Genomic DNA, 17,426 nt, shown 5'->3' on the forward strand with positions numbered 1-17,426 from the left:
AAAGTTAAACTGAATTTTGGAACATGGAATGTACAAACACTTATTGATAATGAGCAAAACAATCGACCGGGACAGAGAACTGCCCTTGTTGGCCATCAATTTAAGCACTTCAGCACTGACATCGCTGCCCTGCAAGAGATTCGAAGAGCTGGTGAAGGGCAGCTGAGGGACAATGGCAGTGGCTACACCTTCTGGAGAGATAGGCAGCATGGTCAACGGAGACCTAGAGGGCTGAAGGTCCTGTTCCTGTGCTGTATGCTTCTTTGATCTTTGTTCTTTGGACAGACCACTGGCTCATCCTCTCCTTTGCTCATCAAACTCCACCAGAAGTAGTGGAAGATGAAGAAACAGCTCAGAAAAAATACCAACATTGAGCGGCTCTTAGGCCTGCGCTGACCATGCTGCCTGTCTAACCCAAAAACTTCCACACTTCCGGGGTCTGTATTCCTCTATTCCCATCCTCCGGGTGCTGTGGTTTCCTCCCCAGTCCAAAGATGTGCAGGTTAGGCGGATTGGCTATGCTAAATTGCCCCTTTGTGTCCAAAGGTTAGGTTGAGTTAAGTGGATGAGGTGGAGGCATGGACTTAAGTGGGGTGCTCTTTCCAAGGGCCAGTGCAGACTTGATGGGCTGGATAGCCTCCTTCTGCACTGTAAATTCTATGAACTCCTCCATGACAAGACATCAGCGACAGTCTTCACCGATGGAAATATGACAGAAACTTTTGAGGTCAAGACTGGGGTTAAGCAGTGATGTGTCATCACCCCCATCCTTTTCTCCATCTTCATTGCCACCATCCTTCACCTTGTCAAGAGACAGTTTTCCAGTGGAGTGGACATCGTCCACAGGATGGATGGGAAAATTTTCAACCTCAACCAGTTTATATTCAAGAATAAAACAAAACTGACATTGCTCATGGATCTTCCATATCCGGATGACATCGTCATCTCTACTCTCTCAGAAGAGAATCTCCAAACCGAGCATACCGAAGAACGAGTCTCAGCCTAAACCTCAAGAAGACTCATGTCCTTTACCAATCCATCCTGGGCCAAGATCCAATCTCTCCATTCATCAAAATCAACAGAGAAACCTTACAAAGCATGGAACATTTCTCCTATCTGGGGAGCCATCTCTCATCCAAGGCTGACATCGATGCGGAGATCCAACATCGTATCCAATCCTTAAGCACCTACTTCAGACGCCTAAGGACGAGAGTCTATGACCACCATGATATCAGTATTTACACCGAGATCCTCGTGTACAAGGCAGTCATCCTCCCAACTCGTATATATGGCTCAGAACCTTGGACTACGTGCAAACATCAACTTAAGGTCCTGGAGGAAAACAATCAATGCTATCTGAGACAGATTTTCCCCCTAAACTGGGAGGACAGGTATACTAACATCAGCATCCTTGAAGGAGCCAAGAGCACCTGCACTGAGGCCATGGTCATCCAAAACCAACTCCGCTGGGCCAGCAATGTGCTTAGGATGTCAGAGTACTGACTGCCAAAGCAAATCTTCTTCATCCAGCTCTTGGGAGGCTTCCGAACAAGAGGAGGACAAAGGAAATGATTCAAAGATACCCTGAATGTTTACCTCAAGAGATGCAACATAGACATCTACACCCAGGAGACCCTTGCTCAGAAGAGATCAATTTGGAGGAACCCTCTGATTGGAGAGACTCAATTCTTCAAGGACACCCGACGGCAAGAGGAGACCCAGAAAAGGAGCCCGAGAAAGAAATACCAGTGATCTAGAGTCCAAGTACCAATTCTACTTCCAGAAACACCTGCCAAGTGTGTAGTCAAAGATGCAACTCTAGGATCGGGCTCATCAGTCATGCAAGGACCCACAGAACCCATGACCAGTCATACTGAGTTTCTTAGGTGAACAATCATACTCGCTAGCATGTGATCGCCGAAGAAGAAGAATTCGAGAACCAAAAGCTGATCTGGTAAGTTTTTGGTGATGCGTGAACGATTTGGCATGACACCTATTCAAGCAATGCAGAGTGTTCATCTGATAGGAGGTCCAACTACTTCAGTGGTCTGCTGGAAGAAACTTTCAGAGGGCGCCAAAGACATCCCATGTGAGCCACTTTTCCAAAGAGATACAGTTGAAAAATCTCTTTTTGCACAAACTATGGCCTCTTTATGCTCTCGCTGAAAGAGGTGCAATGTGTAACATGGCCAAGTTCATCCCTTAGTAACAAAATAGGACAAAGTTCAGAATGCTTGGAGCTTTGATTCATAACGGTATACGAAAGCTACCACGAGGACCAAGATGACATTTCACACACTACTTCTTAATCCAGAGATTTAAGGTTGCAGTTTATTTTAGATTTTCAGATACGACTGAAGATAATTCACTGAGGCACAAGGCAGAGAATGTACCTGTGCTATGAAAAACTACACCAACAATTCACGCAATGTAATCCGTAAACATATCAAACGCACAAATTCCATCAGAATGCCAATTTATGTGACCGCTAATATCTGCTAATTGACCTAAACCTGAGTAATAAAACTTCTCAGAATTTTAATTCCCGGAATCTCCTCACTTTTGATCACGGTCTCCGAAACATAAAGATACATTCTTATTGTACTTGTCACTTCCCACACGCTTGGCTGAAACCACTGTACATCATTGATGCAGACCTTATATAACGACAGAAACAACACAGTCCATTCCGTAACCTTTAATCTTTCCCACTGTCATTTTATATTCAGTAGTCACAACCGGAACATTGCTTTCTTTTGGGAAAAATTAAAATGTTACATAAAAACAACACGTATTTGAACAGCTAGGTTTAAACACCAAAACTTACATCCTAAACTGTAAAATAAATTATGTGGATTGGAATACTGCAACGGTTCAACTGACTTCAGAGTCAGATCTATTGATTTCCCATAATATCACAGTTTCTCATTAATAACCTGATTTTTCATACTCCATATATTTTATACCATGGTAAAGTATTTATTTAAATCACTTTTGCAATCCATACCTACATTTTGGGTATTCTTCCATTTCACGTTTTAGATATTCTGAACTAAATGTTCTACATCTTCCAGTTTTCATCACTTTGCAACTCTCTAACGCTGCCTTCATGAAAAGGTGATTCACAAACATTGGGTGGGACTGAGCAGCTGCGTTAGCCGCGGGAGATATGTTGGACAGCATGTGCCGTAGGAAACTCCGCCTTACCAGGGATACCTTTGCCACATCCTTGTCGACCTGGCGCCATGTGGCGGCAGAGGACTCCCGTTCCTTATGGCCATGAAGGTCACAGCAGCCCACAACATTGACTCAACAGGGTCAAAGAACAAAGAAAAGTACAGCACAGGAACAGGCCCTTTGGCCTCCAAGCCTGCGTCGATCATGCTGCCCGTCTAACCTAAAACCTTCTACACTTTCGGGATCCATATCCCTCTATTTCCATCCTATTCATGTATTTGTCAAGATTCCCCCTAAACGTCACTATCATACCTGTTTCCACAACCTCTGGCAGTGAGTTCCAGGCACCCACTACCCTCTGTGTAAAAAGCTTTGCTCGCACATCTCCTCTAAACTTTGCCCATCACACCTTAAACCTATGTCCCCTCGTAATTAACTCTTCCACCCTGGGAAAAAGCTTCTGACTATTCACTCTGTCCATGGCCCTCATAAGTTTGTAGACTTCTATCAGATCGCCCCTCAACCTGCTTCGTTCCAGTGAGGGAAAACCAGATTTATCCAACCTCTCCTCATAGAAAATGCCCTCCATACCAGGCAACATCGTGGTAAACCTCTTCTGTGCCCTCTCCAAAGCCTTCACACCCTTTTGGCAGTGTGGCAACCAGAATTGAACACTATATTCCAAGTGTGTCCTAAGATTCTATACAGCTGCAGCATGACTTGCCAATTTTTATGTTCAGTGCCCCAGCCAATGAAGGCAAGCATGCCATATGCCTTCTTGACTATCTTATCCACCTCTGCCACTTTTAGTGACCTCTCAACCTGTACACCCAGATCCCTCTGCCCGTCAACACTCTTAAGGGTTCTGCCATTTACTCTGTATTTTCCCACCTGTATTCGACCTTCCAAAATGCATTACCTCACATTTGTCCAGATTAAACTCCATCTGCCATCTTTCCGTCCAAGTCACCAACCAATCGATATCCTGCTGTACCCTCTGTCAGTCTTTATTGCTATCCACAATTCCACCAACCTTTATATCGTCTGCAAACCTACTAATCAGACCAGTTACATTTTCCTCCGAATCATTTATATATACTATAAACAACAAAGGTCCCAGCATTGATCCCTGTGGAACACCACTCGTCACAGCTCTCCATTCAGAAAAGCATCCTTCCATTGCGACCATCTGTTTTCTCTGACCGAGTCAGTTCTGTATCCAAGGACTCTACCGGTGACCTGTGTGGCATCTCTCAGGCACCCGCCCATAAGTGCAAGGACTTTAAAATGTGTTCATTTTGAGCTGGCCCTGGCCCAACAAGATTAGAGGGCTACAGGATTCGTCACAATAACTGGTCTGCTGCAGCTGAGGTCTGTCCTCTCTTTAGGACAGAGATAGATAGGTTCTTGATTAATAAGGGGATCAGGGGTTCTGGGAAAAAGACAGGAGAATGGGGATGAGAAAAATACCAGCCATGATCGAATGGCGGAGCAGACCCAATGGCCGAATGGCCTAATTCTGCTCCTATGTCTTATGGTCTTATGCACTCCATGGTATCCAGTATTTTCTGTTTTTATTTCCGACTGTCCTATCCTTGGGCTGCTCCTTCCTCCAGCTGAAGCTGTGTGATGCTCATCTGATAGTGACACAAAATCCTGCCTGATACGTTAGCCCACCGAGATGTTAGTCCCTGAGATGGTGCATGGTGCAGGTAGGTCGTTGTGATGCTTCATCTGCATCCTCCTCCGAGGTGATGTCAAGGGTTAGCGGTGGGACACTGTGGGCCAGGCCCTTTGGTTGATGTTCCTGAATGGCAAGAGACAGGGTTTTACTGCATGGCCTGGTCAAGGGTTTGGATTACACAGAACTCACTAGGGACTGGTCTTCTGGATGGAGGTGCAGTGGGATTGCGGTTGCTGATGGGAGGCCGGGTCCTGGAGCCCTGCGAGGTGGCAGCATGTGCGATCAACGTGCTATTCTGGGGGTGACAGAAGGGTGGAGAGCAAAGATGACACAGGGAGCACACACCCTGGCTGATCAGAGTAGGTTATTCATCTTTTACTGATGCCCACTGTCTCCTAAGCAGGATTTGGCACCTTGCTAGAACGACTCCTGCCAGCGTGAGGTTATATTTCAGCCCGCCTCTCCTCCACTGCATCCAACTATCGACTGGGGGGCCCTGTTCGTTCATGTAGGTGCTGGTTTCCCCATTGCCATCCTCATGGCTTGAATGGGATCAAGTGCTGTACAACCATTTAAATGCAGCACCACCTTCATTGAAGTGCTCAGATGAGCCTGGTGGCAGAAAGATTAGACACTTTGTGCCTCAGATATGGTGTTTTCCACATGGGGAATTCTTCCCCCTCGTGCCTGTAAATTGCGGTCCGGAACACACCACTGGGGCCAACTGGAATCACGTAGATTTTCCTGCCAAAAAAGACCCTTGTCATTTTTTCGGAATATTCCGCCCATCACTTTTGGTAGTGTGGGGAGGAAGAGAAAAGCGCAGGAAAAACAATAAATATTTTCACAATAAACGCCAATGCAAATAAACCAATTATACATTTTTGTCATTGTTCTGCAAACAAGTGAAAACGAAGTTTGTCGAACATTATTTCCAGCACACATTTAAGAATTAATCAATATTTTGTAACAATTGACCCTTACATCTTGCTTTTGTTGGGAAATGTTTTTTTTTGTACTTGGGACCCAAGTTTAAAGGAAGATAATACCTCACTTTCCCACTAAGTAGCTTTTGGATGGGGTGAAAAGTCAAAGAAGCTGTCATGATCAATATAAATGATGGAACAGCTCAATGGGTTCCAATTCTATTCTTGGGTTTCTGTACAGTGTAATAATATAAATTAACAGCATCCTGTGCTGGGATTTGCAGTCCAGGGCCCAAGAAGTGTAACGCTCATTCTTCTGCGCTCTCTCCATACCTTTCAACATTCCATTAATCACATATTTTCGACATGAAAGTATAATTAAAATGCAAGTTGTTGCTCTATTTCAAGCAAGTGTCTAATTCTTTGCAGGGAGTACTAACTGACTCTACCACTGAACCCTTAAATTCTTTTGAAATACTCGTAGGGGTAGAAACTTGGATCAGTCATGCTGTTGGAAAAACTTGTCAGAAAACACACCTGATTACACAAATAAAAGCAGTGTATTCAATCTTGTGCATTGGGGTGGTACGGTAGCACAGCGGTTAGCACTGTTGCTTCATAGCGCCAGGGACCCGGGTTCTATTCCCGGCTTGGGTCGCTGTCTGTGCTGAGTCTGCACTTTCTTCCTGTGTCTGTGTGGGTTTCCTCCGGGTGCTCCGGTTTCCTCCCACAGTCTGAAGATGAGCGGGTGAGATGGATTGGTCACGCTAAATTGCCCCTTAGTGTCCAAATGTTAGGTGGGGTTGCTGGGTTGCGGGGATGGAGTGGGAGGGTGGGCTTGGGTAGGGTGCTCTTTCGGGGGCCGGTGTAGACTCGATGGGCCAAATGGCCTCCTTCTGCACTTTAAATTCTATGATTCCTTTCCGTCTGTACCTTTAACAAGCTGGGTGAGTGGGCAAATACATGGCAGATTCAGTGTAATGTGGATAAATAAATGTGCGATTATCCAATTTGGTCGCAAAAACAGTAAGGCAGATTATTATCTGAATGACTATAGATTGAGAGAGGGGAATGTGCAACAAGACCTGGGTGTTCCCATAAACCAGCTGCTGAGGGTAAGCATGCAGGCGCAGCAAGCAGTGAAGAAGGCAAATGATATGTTGGCCTTCATCGCGAGCGGATTCGAGTACAGGAGCAGGGGTGTCTTGCTGCAATTATACAAGGCCTTAGTGAGGCCACACCTGGAATATTGTGTGTAATTTTAGTCGCCTTATCTGAGGAAGGATGTTCTTTCTCTATAGGGAGTGCAGAGAAGGTTTACCAGACTGATTCCTGGGAAGGCGGGACTTATGTATGAGGAGAGATGGAGCCGGTTTGGATTATATTCAGAAGAATGAGGGGGATTTCATAGAAACCTATAAAATTTGAATAAGACCTGACAGAAAAGATGTAGGAAGGATGTTCCCATTGGCGGGATTAATCTAGGACAAAGGTTCGGCACAACATCGTGGGCCGAAGGGCCTGTTCTGTGCTGTATTTTCGATGTTCTATAACCTCACAGTCTGAGGTTGTAGGGTAGACCAGTTAAGACTGAGTTGAGGAGAGAGGTGACTCTGAAATTCTCTACCACTGCAAGTAGTTGAGGCCAAAACAAACATTTTCAAGGAGTTAGATATAGCTCTTGGGGCTAAAGGGATCAAAGGACATGGGGGGACATTCAGGAACAGGTTACTGAGTTGGATGATCAACCATACTCATAATGAATGATGGAGCAGGTTTGAAGGGCCGAATGGCCTACTCCTGCTCCTACTTTCCATGTTTCTATGTTATGGATGCCTTTGTCTGTCCTTATGGCCCTAGGCAGTGCTACCCCAGTGACTGAAGCATAGCTGGTAAAAGGCTCCTGACTTTCACTGGGAGACACTGCAGACGGCCTTTCAGGATGACCTTGAGCTGCTCTTGGCCTTGAGGGTGAAGTGGAAGAGAGCATTTGTAGGAAGATTATGGACACCTGCAGGGCAAGTAGGGTTGTGATAATTAGGGATTTCAATTAACCTAAGGTAGAGTGTGGGGCATGGAAGGGGAGAAATTCCTGCAGTGTGCGCAGGAGAACTTTCTGGAACAGTACATTCCCAGTCCTACCAGGGAGAAAGCTGTGTTGGATCTGGTCCTAGAAAATGAGTCAGGACAGTTGGAAAATGTCAGAGTGGGGAGCCATTTGGAAATAGCGATCATAATATAATATGATTCAGTATTAAGTTGGAAAAGGATAAAAATCAGTCACAGATTAAGATCCCAGACTGGAAAAGGGCACATTTTAAGGGTCTAAAAGTTGAAATGGAACAGGTTAATTGGAAATGCATTTTGGTGGATAAAACTGGATGAAAAATGGAAGGCTTTCAAAGGAGAGATGAATACAGTGCAAGAGAGTACATACCCATGAGAAATAAATATGGGGTATCCAAAGCTAGAGTACCCTGGATGACTAAGGATATTGATGGTAAAATAAGGAAGAAAAAAGAGGCATATGATGCAAGCGGAAAAATAATAGCAATAGGATTCAGGAAGAGTATCTCAAATGCAGGAGAGAGGCTAAGGCTAGAATAAGGAAGGCTAAGACGAAGCATGAGGAAAGGATGGCAGGCTGTGGTGGAACAAATAGCAAAACATTCTTCAAGCATATTAATGGTTAAAGATTAGTGAAGGATAGAGTGGAGCCCATAAGGCAGTGTTCTTCAAACTCGGGGGCGAGACCCGCGGGTGGGTCGCGGGCGGGTGTCGGGAGGTTCGCGGAGCCGTCCTTCACGGTGCTCCCGATCGCGCAAATCCCCGCGCAGCAGCCGGCTTTTAATAACGCCGGCTGCAAGCGGCCATTAAAGTGGCTGCGAACATGTAAAAAAAATTTGCCCGCATTGCGCATGCGTGCACGATCATCGGCGCGCACGCACAAAACTATGCGCATGCACGCCGATGATCGGGCGCGCACGCGCAGTGCAGCCGCTCTTTTTTTAAACGGTCGCAGCTTTTTGTTTTACCAGTTCGTGGGGATTTAATTCATTTTATTCATTTTTTGTTTACAAGTTCGGGGGGGGGGTTTATTTGATAAAACTTTACAGGAAAAAATGCCGAACTTTGGACAGATGGAGACCCCATACTTTTTGACACCGGATGGCTTCACCTTCATCCAACAGGTTCCATTGGAGGAGTGTGTACGAGGGCCAGAGGGACCCAAAACCATTTCCTCCAAACAAGGTAAGAGAAAATGGGGGGTTGTGAAGGTCAGCCGGCGTGGGTCGCGAAGATCGGCCGCGTTGGGTCCCGAAGGTCGGCCGGGTTGGGTCCCGAAGGTTGGTCGGTTGGTAAAAATGGGTCCCCGGAAAAAAAGTTTGAAGAACACTGCCATAAGGGACAAGCAGGGTAAACTGCTCACTGAAGCAGAGGGTATGGCAGTGGTACTAAATGAGTACTTTGCTTCTGTCTTTGCCAAATTAGAAGATGGTAACAATGGCCCAGTTGAAAATGTGGGTGTTGAGCAACTGAGCAGTCTAGTGATAGATAAAGAAAGGGTGCGAGAACTGCACCATGGAATCATATAATTTACAGTGAGAAGGAGGCTATTTGGCCCATTGAGTCTGCACCGGCCCTTGGAAAGAACACCCTACCCAAGCCCACACCCCCACCCTATTCCAGTAACCCAACCCAACCCAAGCTTTTTGGACACTAAGGGCAATTTAGTATGGCCAATCCACCTAACCTGCACATTTTTTGGACTGCGGGAGGAAACCGGAGCACCCGGAGGAAACACACGCAGACACGGGGAGAAAGTGCAAACTCCGCATAGAGAGTGACCCAAGACAGGAATCGAACCTGGGACCCTGGAGCTGTGAAGCAACTGTGCTAACTACTATGCTTCCTGGCCCTTGGAAAGAGCCACCCTACTTAAGCCCATGGCTCCACGCTATCCCCCGTAACCCCACCTAACCTTTGAACACTCAGGGGCTATTTAGCATGGCCAATCCACCTAACCTGCACAACTTTGGACTTTTAAAAAATTATTTGTTCATGGCACGAGTGCCTCGCAGACGGTGCCAGCATTTATTGCCCACCCCGAATTGCCCTTGACGGGGCAGCTAAGAGTCAACCACATTGTCTGGAGTCGCATGTAGGCCAGACCAGGTAAGGATGGCAGATTTCCTTCCCTAAACGACATTCGTGAACCAGATAGTCTTTTCTGACAATCGACAATGGTTTCATGGTCATCATTAGACTTTTAATTCCAGATATTTTATTAAATTCCATCACCTGCCATTGTGGGATTCCAACCCGGGTCCCCAGATCATTATTCTGGGTCTCTAGATTACTTGTCGAGCGACAATACCACTATGCCACCGTTTTCCCGTGGGAGGAAACCCCCGCAGACACGTGGAGAAAGTGCAAACTCCACGCAGACAGTCACCCGAGGTCGGAATTGAACCCGCGACCCTGCCGCTCTGAGGCCGCAGTACTAACCACTGTGCCACCATGTCACCCAGAGCCGTATCAGAGTAAGTGTTGACACGTCGTCATTGGGATGTGGTGTTGTTCTTTCTCTCTTCCGACTAGATGGGCTGCGGTTGGTCAGGCAGCAGTTTGTGTGTATCTTAAAGCAAAAATCATATGGGGAGGTTTAAATTCAGGAAGGAGGTGAATGAGTGGTGTAAGGCAAGATGTTCATGATCACACCACCTGAAGCTTGCACATTAGGCCAGGTGGCAAAATGAGGGTGAGGTGTGGGCTGAGACATGGTTAAGGCGCTAACTGTTCATCATCCTGGATGTTCTCAGTGATGTGAGATGCTGCAGGCTCCTGTCACAGCCAGGCCCATGACATAATGCACCATTTCCTCCTCCAGGCTCAGAGGATGAAGGTGTATCTTCTCTATGTTGGGTAAGCTTTGCTTCCATCGATTGTGGGAAGCCTTATCGTTACTTCAATTGCATCTCAAATCTGAATGACCCCTATCTTCAAGAGGGGCAAATGCAGAAATCTGATGGGGATGCTGTCACATCCTTATTTTTGTAAAAATATACTTTATTCATAAAATATTTAAAAGAGACATACAAAATATTTCAAATTGTCATTACAAGTGCAATGATATTCACATTTTCTCTAGCGATCAAGGTGCTCTCTGAGCAGTTGTTTTAATTCAGTAATGAGAACAGGCAGGAAGATCTCTGATTGCTTCGCTCTACTCGGAGATATGATTGCCTATGTGCTATCAAGCGGCACTTACTCAGCAATATCCTGCTCACGGACGCTTAGTTTGGGTTCCACCAGGGTCACTCAACTCCTGACCTCATTATAGCCTTGATTCAAACATGGACACAAGAGCTGAATGCCAGAGGTGAGGTGAGAGTGACTGCCCTTGACATCAAGGCAGCATTTCACCGAGTATGGCATCAAGGAGCCCTAGCTAAACTGAAGTCAAGGCAAATCAGGGGGAAAACTCTCCACTGGTTGGAGTCATACCTGGCACAAAGGAAGATGGTTGTGGTGGTTGGAGGTCAGTCCTCTCAATACCAGGACACCACTGCAAGAGTTCCACAGGATAGTGTCCTAGGCCCAACCATCTTCAGCTGCTTCATCAATGACCTCCCTTCGATCATAAGGTCAGAAGTGGGGATATTTGCGGATGACTGCACAATGTTCAGCCCTTTTCGCAACTCCTCAGATAATGAAGCAGTCCATGTCCAAATGCAGCAAGACCTGGACAATATCCAGATTGGGCTGACAAGTGGCAAGTTGCCTTCACACCACATAAATGCCTGCAAAGACCATCTCCTACAAGAGAGGATCTAACCACATCCCCTTGACGTTCAATGGCATTACCACCGCTGAATCCCCCACAATTAACATCCTGGGGTTACCATTGATCAGAAACTGAACTGGAATCCTCCCGCAACGCCTGTCTACCATCTCAAGGCAAAAGTCAGGAATATAATGGAATACTCTCCACCTGCCTGGATGAGTGCAGCTCCAACAACACTCAAGAAACTCAACACATCCAGGATAAAGCAGCTCGCTTGATTGGTCCCCCTGCCACAAACATTCAAACCCTCCACCACCGATGAACAGTGGCAGCCGTGTGTTCCATCTACAATATGCACTGCAGTAACTCACGAAGGTTCCTTCGACAACACCTTCCAAACCCACGACCGCTACCATCTAGAAGGACAAGAGCAGCAGATACCTGGGAACCCCACCAGCTGGAAGTTCCCTCCAAGTCACTCACCACTCACGTGGAAGTATATTGTCACTCCTCCACTTTCGCTGGGCAGCATCCTGAAACTCCCTCCCTAACAGCACAGTGGGTGTACCTACACCCCAAGGACTGCAGCGGTTCAAGAAGGCAACTCACCACCACCTTCTGAACGGGAACTAGGTCCTTCAAGCAGTGATACGCATGTCAATTCCTCGAGGCACAGGGGGAAAGAAGATGATGGATCGTGTCAGCTGGTTCCCTATCAAAGTCAGTTGACAGAAAACCTCATCAGCAGAAATTTCAAGCAGGCACCAAGACCTAGCCTGGCCTATGGTGGAAAGGCCCTCCCTGTTAGATCCTTAATGCACGCCTGAAGTCTCTGCACCACTGCATGCTGTTCTTGAAGCAGCTGTGGCGGGGGCGGTGTGGGGGGTGGGTGGGTGGGGGAAGAAATGGTCGCACACCTCCTTGTGGAGTGTGTCTTTGCAAAGAAGGTCTGGAAACCTTGACAGGTTTTGTGAGCTCATCCAGTATTAGTGGTTTGTCCAGGCTCCTCCGCTCGTTGATGTCTAAGACCTTCATTTTTTTAATTAAAAAAAAAATATTTTTTTTAATTCTACATTTTCACATTTTTCTTCAAAATTTACACCCCACCCAGAAACAGTAAATGGTAACAAATACAAAATCAATCCCCTTAACAATGCCAATGATCCCATCCTCCCACCACCTCAAACAACGGCCCACCTGTCAATATATGCATCCAATAAACCAAACCCTCCCACGGTGGAAACAAAAAACAAAGGAGAAAAAGAAAAAGGAGTCCGGGACCGCCCATGGTCACCATTGACCTATAGAGTCCACTCCCCCTCCCTCCCTACACTCAACGCCATCCAGCCTCTGAAAGAGTACCGTACATGATACCCAAGAGTCGTACATCGCCCCCCCCCCCACCCCGCCCCAAGTCTCCAGCTCCTCCCGTCCACTGCCTCTTGTAAAACTCCTCCTCCCAACTTCGGTTCCTTCCCCCCAACTTTCCACCCCGGCTAGACCACTCGGACCCTGTTCTGCCAGGCTCCGATGGCCGCAGCCCCTCCCCCACCTCACTCCCGTTCATTGGCCGGCTTAAACCGGCCAGCGTGGAGGCCCCCGCCTCTGTCCCTTTCCCCCTTGCCCGACCCTAGAAAAGCCCAGAGATCCCCTTTTAGCACACACACCCCGCAATCCACCTACACCCCAAGGCGCCCTCATTTCGAGTGAAAGTCCCATCACTTCCCTTGTCCAAATATATACAACATTGGCTCCTTTAACCCATACACCCGCACGCAGTGAAACAAAAAAGAAGAAAATACAGTCATGAGGACTGTCAGTTCTGCCACAGTCCTTCTGCCTTCGCAAACTCCTCCGCTGCTTCCGCCGTTCCAAAATAAAAGTCCCTGAGGTTATAAGTCACCCTCAGCTTCGCTGGATATACAATGCCGCACTGCACCTTGCTAATGTACAGTGCCCTCTTCACCCGGTTGAAGGTACAGGCCTCCACGACCGATGAGTCCGATCCAGTTCATATCGGGAGGGATCCTCCCCCTCCCCCAATAGTTTTGCCAGCATCGGGGCAAAATACTCAGTCGGCTTCGGTCCTTCAACTCCTTCGGGCAGCCCCACAATCCTCAAATTCTGTCGCCTGGATCTGTTTTCCAGGTCTTCCATTTTTCCTCGCAGATCCTTGTTAATGTCCATCACCTTCCGCATCTCCTTCCCCATCGAGGCAAGTTGATCACCGTGCTGCAATAACGTCTCCTCAACGTCCTTCAGCGTCCTCCCCTTGCTCTCGCACCTCCGCCACTGCGCTCGCCACCGCCGTCATCACCGGGGAAATCGCCTCCTCCACCAGCGCACTCAAAACCTCCCTCATCTTCTTCCTCATTGTCTCCATGTATTTTGTAAACTGCCTTTCGAATTCCGCAGCCATCACCTTAGTTATTTCTCCAGCCGTAAGCAATGCGGCCTCCCCTGGTGCTCCAGCCTCCATTTTCTTTACTGACCCTGCGGTGATCTTTCCACTCCCCGACGGACTTTCAGCTGCTTTTTTCACGGCCATTTTTTTGCTGGTCTTCGACATTCCCCTCCTCTGAGTTGTCTCCCGACTTTTACTGCCTTCGCTGGCCCTAGGATCGGGCGTTAACCCTCGACAATGACGTTCCCGAACGGGAGCCCTCCAACGCGCGGCTGCCTCCCGCCGTCACCGGAAGTCTGTCTAAGACCTCCATGATAGACGTCAGAAAGGACTGGGAGGCTGTGCTATCTATTGGCTTCAGGTCATAGAGTCCAGTTTTAAAGGATTTGCTGGTCCTCAGGCTACGATGACTTTACTGAGTCGTCTTCTTCCTTCGGGCTTCTGATCAGAGAGGTCACTCTTGGCATCTTTTGGAAGAGGAAATGCGAGCATATTTCATCCTGCTCCACGGAGTTGACTCTGGGCCGGAAGATGATCTTGGAGGCCTCTGAGGCAAAGAGCGAGGCTTGCTTACTCTTCACCACTTGGAGATCCTCCTTGACAGCAACCCCCACAGCCACAGCAGATTCTGCACGCTTCTCTAGAGCCAGGATATTAACAGTGAAAAACCTCTTGATGTTCACCTTGATTGCTTCCGTCCAGAGCGACAGAGGCTGAAGGGGGTTTCATGGTTCTCCAACCTTTGTCATCCTTTTGAGTTCCTCGAGGTTCTCTAGGGTCAACAGTTTCACATTCAGCTTCCATGTGCCCGTGCCAGCATTCTGGTTTTCCTGCAAGTGAAGTTGGCCAGAAGGAGGCAGTGGTCAGAGAAGAACACTGGCTTGACGTTGGTGGACCTGACTGACCATGGATGCAAGGGACACACAGGAAGTGGACGGACCCGCCTTGCTGCGCCCATATATATCTACGCTGCGCTCTGTCTGAAGGGTTGCTGAAAATATTGTGCAGCTTGGCATCCTGTACCCTTGACATCAGGAGACTGGACTGGCATCCAGTCTGCTATCAAAGTTGTTGGATCATCCAGCCGCATCGATGATGCAGTTGAGGTCACCACCCAGAATGGAAGTGGCCAGCAGCATTGGGAGCTGCTGCAGGACTTCCAGCCATTCACTCTTTCGGGCTAGGGTGTATATGTTAATCAGTCTGAGGGGAGCATTTTTTTATGTGACGTCTGCTATGAGTAGATACTCATCCTCCACCTCCTTAACATCGGTGATGGTGAAGTTGCCATCCACAGCAGAATATGCAGGCTTCACATTCTCCCCGTGTCTACGTGGGCCTCACCCCCACAATCCAAAGATGTGCAGGGTAGGTGAATTGACCACACTAAATCGCCCGTAAATTGAAAACAAAAATTGGGTACTGAATTTATGAAAAATAAGAATACCCAGGCTGGAGGAATGGCAATCTCCTCCTGAGGAAATGGATGGCCTGTGAGACCACTAGCTCGACCACCGTCTATAGCTGCTGTGGGCCAGTATCCCACACACCTGCAGGAACAGCAGATTGGCTTTAACACTGGCCAGAAAACCAAAGTTAGGAACACAAAGGGATCACTTTTTCTTTTGCAAAAATATACTTTATTTGTAAAATATTTGAAAGAACATTACTAAAATTCCGTGAGACTCAGATGGCACTGTGGCCTCCAGCGGCCGTGCCGTGCTCCATGGCGGATTCAGACCCATGGGCCTGGACCGCGGCAATAGTGCCCCCGATTGGCTGCGCACCCGACCCGGACCGCCCGCACAATCAAAGCCCAGTACCGAATGAGGCCGCCCCTGCCTTTCGATCAGTCCGCCCCCGACTGTGGCGGCCGTGGATTGAGTCCACAGCCGCCTCGCGAGTTTCCCGACTGGCAGGACCACATTACATCCACACCGTCGGGAATTCGGCCGGTTGGGGTGGGGAATAGCGGGATGGGCTTCTGCCAATGGCCTCAGGTGGTGGATATTCTGTGAGTACGCCGCTTTCCGGGGGCGGAGAATCACAGAATCGGCGCCGGTCTCGATTTCATGCGGGAAACTGGATTCTCCGCCCCTTCACCGAACGCGATTTCGGCGTCGGGATGTGGAGAATTCAGCCCCAGGTTCTTACTTGTAATGGAAAGGAAGCGTCACTCCCACATACCGAGTTTTTGGCTCATTATACCGACTCGCTCAGTCCTGATTTTAACGCATACCCTGGTCCCTCCAAATGATATCCCCCATCACCTTCTGGCCATCTGACTCGATGATGAAGGGGACAAGAGGTTGGTCAGGAAAGTTCCCAAAGAACATGGCCGTGCTCTCATCATGATTACCTTGGCACCCAAGGCCGGTTTGAACTGGTCACAGATGTTGATCAACGCAAGAAGCATCAGGAATAAGGTGGGTGAACTTAAGGCATGGATCGGTACTTGGGACTACGATGTGGTGGCCATCACGGAAACTTGGATAGAAGAGGGGCAGAAATGGTTGTTGGAGGTCCCTGGTTATAGATGTTTCAATAAGATTAGGGAGGGTGGTAAAAGAGGTGGGGGGGTGGCATTATTAATTAGAGATAGTATAACAGCTGCAGAAAGGCAGTTCAAGGAGTATCACCCTATTGAGGTAGTATGGGTTGAAGTCAGAAATAGGAAAGGAGCAGTCACCTTGTTAGGAGTTTTTTATAGGCCCCCCAATAGTAGCAGAGATGTGGAGGAACAGATTGGGAAACAGATTTTGGAAAGGTGCAGAAGTCATAGGGTAGTAGTCATGGGCGACTTTAACTTCCCAAATATTGAGTGGAAACTCTTTAGATCAAATAGTTTGGATGGGGTGGTGTTTGTGCAGTGTGTCCAGGAAGCTTTTCTAACACAGTATGTAGATTGTCCAACCAGAGGAGGGGCAATATTGGATTTAGTACTGGGTAATGAACCAGGGCAAGTGATAGATTTGTTAGTGGGGGAGCATTTTGGAGATAGTGACCACAATTCTGTGACTTTCGCTTTAGTAATGGAGAGGGATAGGTACGTGCAACAGGGCAAGGTTTACAATTGGGGGAAGGGTAAATACGATGTTGTCAGACAAGAATTGAAGTGCATAAGTTGGGAACATAGGCTGGCAGGGAAGGACACAAGTGAAATGTGGAACTTGTTCAAGGAACAGGTGCTACGTGTCCTTGATATGTATGTCCCTGTCAGGCAGGGAAGAGATGGTCGAGTGAGGGAACCATGGTTGACAAGAGAGGTTGAATGTCTTGTTAAGAGGAAAAAGGTGACTTATGTAAGGCTGAGGAAACAAGGTTCAGACAGGGCATTGGAGGGATACAAGATAGCCAGGAGGGAACTGAAGAAAGGGATTAGGAGAGCTAAGAGAGAGCATGAACAATCTTTGGCGGGTAGGATCAAGGAAAACCCCAAGGCCTTTT

Source organism: Scyliorhinus torazame, chromosome 5 (genome assembly GCF_047496885.1).
Source record: "Scyliorhinus torazame isolate Kashiwa2021f chromosome 5, sScyTor2.1, whole genome shotgun sequence".
In the NCBI taxonomy this organism is placed as follows: Eukaryota; Metazoa; Chordata; class Chondrichthyes; order Carcharhiniformes; family Scyliorhinidae; genus Scyliorhinus; species Scyliorhinus torazame.